Genomic DNA, 5,735 nt, shown 5'->3' on the forward strand with positions numbered 1-5,735 from the left:
CTTTTGTTAACTAATACATTTTACTTACATTAACAATTCAATATTCCTTTGTTAATTAATTCACTTTTTAGTTTCTTATTCTTGTCCTTAACTGTTGTCCATTTATATTTTACTATGATTCTGTTTTGGTACTTAATACATTTAACTTACATTAACAACACAATTTACCTTTGTAAACTAATTCAGTTTTTTCATATTGTTGTCAATGTTTTCTTGTCCATTTATATTTTACTTAAATTTAATTGATCTCATTATTGGTGCCAATTTTTTGTTCAACATTTATATTTTCCAAAATTTACTTGTGTTAACTAATATGTTTTACTTAAATAAATGATACAATTTACCTTTGTTAATTAATTAATTTTTTACTTTTTCATTGATCTCTATTTTTTGCTAACCATTTATATTTTATTAAAATATACTTTTGTTAAATAATGCATTTTACTTACATTAACAATACAATTGACCTTTGTTAAATAATTAATTTTTTATTTTGTTATTGTTATTCATTTATATTTTACTAAGATTTTCATTTGATAACTAAACAATTTTATTTACACTAAGAATACTATTTACCCTTATTAACTAAATCATTTTGTATTTTCTAATTGTTGTCCCTTTGTTTTATCCATTTATATTTTACTAAGATATACATTAGTTAACTAACACGTTTCATTTACATTAACAATACTATATTCCTTTGTTAAGTACTTCATTTTTTATTTTTTTGTTGTTATCCATTTTTTGCTGTCGATATATATTTTACTAAATTTTCCTTTTGTTAACTAATACATTTTACTTACACTAACAATATAATGGTTCTTAATTTCATTTTTTATTTTCTTATTGTTGTACATTTATGTTTTACTACAATTTATTGCAGTAACTAATACATTTTAATTATATTAATAATACAATTTACCTTTTATTAACTAATTCACTTATTATTTTCCAATTAATGTCCTATTTTGTTTTCCATTTCTATTAGACTACAATTTACTTTCATTAAGTAATACATTTTATTTACATTAACAAGACAAGTTAATTTAGTTAACTAATACATTATTTATTTAATTTTTCCTTTTATATCTGTCATTTATACATAACTAGATTTTACTTTTGTTAACTGATTCATTTTACTTACGTTAACAATACAACGTACCATTGTTAACTAATCCATTTTGTCTTTTCTTAGTTTTGTCCATTACTTATCATCATCATCATCATCATTTAATACTGATTATGCCTTTCAGCGTTCAGTCTGGAGCATAGTCCCCCTTATAAAATTCCTCCAGATCCCCTATTCAGTGCTAACATTGTTGCCTCTTCTGATTTTAAGCCTATTACTTCAAAATCAATTTTAACTGAATACAGATACCTTCTCCTTGGTCTGCCCTGACTCCTCCTACCCTCTGCTTCTGAACCCATGAGTCTCTTGGGTAACCTTGCTTCTCCCATGTGTGCAAGATGACCCCACCATCTAAGCCTGTTCACCCTGACTGCTACATCTATAAAGTTCATTCCCAGTTTTTCTCTGATTTCCACATTGTGGACACCCTCCTGCCATTGTTCCCATCTATGAGACCATTTAAATTTTTTTATTTACTCTTGTTAACTAACACATTTTAGTTACATTGACAATTCAATTCATCTTTGTTAACTGATTAATTTTTAATTTTCTTAATGTTATCTATTTCTGGTTTACTCTACTTTACTTTCGTTAATATTTTACATACATTAACGATAGAATGTACCTTTGTAATGAATTCATTTTTTATTTTCTTATCGTTGTCGTATTTTGTTGTGCTTTTATAATTTACTAAAATTTACTTTTGTTATTAATACATTTTACTTACCTTATCAATACAATTTACTTTTTTATTTAATACATTTTTATTTTCTAATTTTTGTAAATTTTTGTTGTCCATTTTGATTTTAACTAAATCTAACTATTGATAACTTAAAAGTTTTACTTACATTAAAAATACAATTTACCATTGATAACAAACTCATTTTTAACTCTCTGACTGTTTTCCTATTTTTTGCTCATTTATATTTTACTAAAATTTTCTGATGTTAACTAATACAGTTTACTTACATTGTCAATAGAATTTACCTATGTTATATAATTCATTTTTTATGTTCTTATATTTGCCCATTTTTTTGTGCATTTATAATTTGCTAAAATTTACTTTCATTAACTAATAAATAATACTTACATTTACAATTCAATATACCTTTGCTAACTAATTCATTTTTATTTTCTTTTGTTGTTCAATTATATTTTACTAAAATGTACTATTGTTAACTAATACATTTTATTTACATTAACATTACAATTTTCCTTTGTTAACTGATTATTTTTTTGTTCTTGTTGTTGTCCATTTATATTATACAAATATTTACTTTTGTTAACAAATAGATTTTACTTACATAAACAATACAATTTACCTTTGTTTACTAATTCATTTTTGATTTTCTAAATGTTGTTCTTTTTTGTTTTCCATTTATATTGCACTAAGATTTACATTTGTTAGCTAGGACATTTTACATACATTAATATTACAATTTACCTTTGTTAACTATATCACATTTTATTTTGTTATTGTTGTCCTATTTTTTTGACCTTTTATATGTTACAAATGTACACTTACGTTAAATAATGCATTTTAGTTACTTTAACAATGCAATTTATCTTTGGTAAGTATTTCATTATTTTTGTTATAGTAGCCCATTTTTTGTTAATTTATATTTTGCTAAAATTTACTATCGTTAACTAATATATTTTACTTACATTAAAAATACAATTTCCTTTGTTAACTAACTCTTTTTCTATTTTCATATAGGTTTCATTTTGTTGCCTATTTATATTTCACTAAAATTTACTTTTTTAACTAATACATTTTACCTACATTCAAAGTACAATTCACCTTCATTAACTAATACATTACACTTACACTAACAAATAATTTACCTTTCTTAATATGTTCATTTATATATATAAATGGACAACAAAAAAGGGCAACAATAATTAAATAAAAAATGTATTAGTTAACAAAGGTGAATGATATTGTTAATTTAAGAGAAATGTATTCGTTAACAAAATAAAGTTTTAGTAAATTATAAATAGTCAACAAAAAGACAAAATAAGATAGTAAAAATGAATTAATTAACAAAGGTAGATTCTATTCTTAATGTAAGTAAAATGTATTAATTAAAAAAGTACATTTTTATTGAATATATACAGACAACAAAAAATTACAAATATATAAAACTAAAAAATGAATCAGTTAAGAAAAATAATTTTTCTTTTTAATGTAAGTAAAATATATTAGTTAACAATTGTCAATATTGGTAAAATTAAATGGACAACAAAATATCAACTACAATAAGAAAATATTGAATGAATTAAATAAAAATTTAATTGTATTGTTAATGTAAGTAAAATAAATTAGATACGTAAAGTAAATTTTAGTAAAATATCAATAGACACCGAAATAAGACAACAATAAGAAAATAAAGAAGTGAATTTGTTACAAAGGTATATTGAGTTGCTAATGAAAGTAAAATTTGATAGTTAAAAAAACTAATTTTAGTAAACTATAGATGGACAACAACATTGCGAAAATTAAAAATGAGTTAATTATCATAGGTAAATAGTATTCTTAGTGTAAGTTAAATGTATAAGTTAAAAAAAATATTTTAGTAAAATGTAGATGTAGGAAAAAAATGGTCAACAATAATAAAATCAAAACGAATTAATTAACGAAGGTTATTTGTATTGTTAATGTTAGTAAAATATATAAGTTAATAAAAGTAAATTTTAGTGAAATATAAGAGAACAACAAAAAATTGACATTATTAGGAAAGTGAGAATGAATTAGTTAACATTGTAAATTATAATTTTAATGTAACAAAAATGTATTAGATAACAAAGGTAAATTTCTGTAAAATATAAATGGACAACAAAAATGGACAACAAGAGGAAAATAAAATACTAATTAGTTAACAAAGGTAAAGTACATTCTTAGTATAAGTAAAACATATTAGATATCAAAAGCAAATTTTAGTAGAATATAAATGGACAACGAAAAATGGAAAAAAAATTAAGAAATGAATTAGTTAACAAAGGTAAACTGTATTGTTAAAGTAAGAAAAATGTATTCGTTAAAAACAGTAAATTATTGTAAAATGTAAATGTGCAACAAAAAATCAACAACAATTAGGAAAAAAAACGAATTAAATAGAAATGTAAATTTATTGTTAAGGTAAGTAATATGTATCAGTTACCAAAAGTAAATTTTGGTAAAATACCAAATAGGGCATTGTAATTATAATGAAGGTGAAATGTGTTAGTTAACAAAAGTAAATTTTACTAAACAATGAAAGGACAAACTTGAGAAATTAAAAAATTATTTTTGACAAATACATTTATACATTAATACATTTCACTGACAATAACAATACAGTTTACCTATATTAACTAATTAATTTTTTATTTTCTTATTGTCAATTTTTTGTCATGAATCTATAATTAATTAAAATTACCTTTTCTAATTAATACATTACACTTACACTAAGAACACAATTTACCTTTGTTAATTAACTGATTTCTTACTTTCTTTTACCTTAATAAAGTTCACCTATTTATCTAATTTATTTTTGTTTTATTATTATGGTCATTTTTTGTTAATTTATATCTTACTAAAATTTACTTGTGTTACCTAATATATTATACTTACTTTCACAGTAAAATTTACTTTTGTTTACTAATTCATTTTATATTTTCTTGCTCTTGTCCTTTTTTTATGCATTTATATTTTCCTAAAATTTACTTTTGTTAAAAAATACGTGTTACTCACACTACAATACAATCTACATTTTTTAACTTACTAATTTTTTATTTTCTTATATTTGTCCTTTTTTTCCATTTATATTTTACTAAGATTTATGTTTGTTAACTAATGCATATGACATACATTATGTATACAATTTATGTTTGTTAACTATCTCATTTTTTATTTTCTTATTGTAAACCATTTTTTGTTGTCCATCTACAGTTTAGTAAGAGTAGTTTTGTTACCTAACAAATTTTACTTACATTAGCAATACAAAACTCCTTTGTAACTAATTCACTTTTTTAATTCTTATTGTTGTACTATTTTGGTGTCCATTGATATTTTACTAAAATTTACTTTTGGTAACTAATTCATTTTACCTTTGTTAAGTAATTCACGTTTACTATATAATTGCAGTATTTTTTTGTTCTCCAATTACATTTAACTACATTCACTTTTGTTAACTAACACATTTTACATACATTTACAGTACTATTTTCCTTTTTTAACTGTTCCATGCTTTATTTTATTATTTTCCATTGTCCATTTATTTATGACTAAAATTAACTATCATTACCTAAAAAAATTTTGTTGCGTTAACAATACAAATCAACTTTGTGAACTATTTCATTTTTAGTACCTTTTTTCTTTTTTAACAGCCATTTCTATTTTACTAAGTTTTACTTTTGTTAACTAATACATTTCACTTACCGTAACAATACACTCCCCTTTTTAAATAATTCATTTTTATTTTGTTATTGATGTAGACTTTTTGTTGTGTATTTATATTTGTTGTTGTCCATTTATGTTTTACTAAAATTTTCTTTTGTTAACTAATATATTTTACTTATATTAACAATACATTTAACTTTGTTATGTTATTCATTTTTCAATTTT

This window comes from Schistocerca americana, chromosome X (assembly GCF_021461395.2).
Source record: "Schistocerca americana isolate TAMUIC-IGC-003095 chromosome X, iqSchAmer2.1, whole genome shotgun sequence".
NCBI lineage: Eukaryota > Metazoa > Arthropoda > Insecta > Orthoptera > Acrididae > Schistocerca > Schistocerca americana.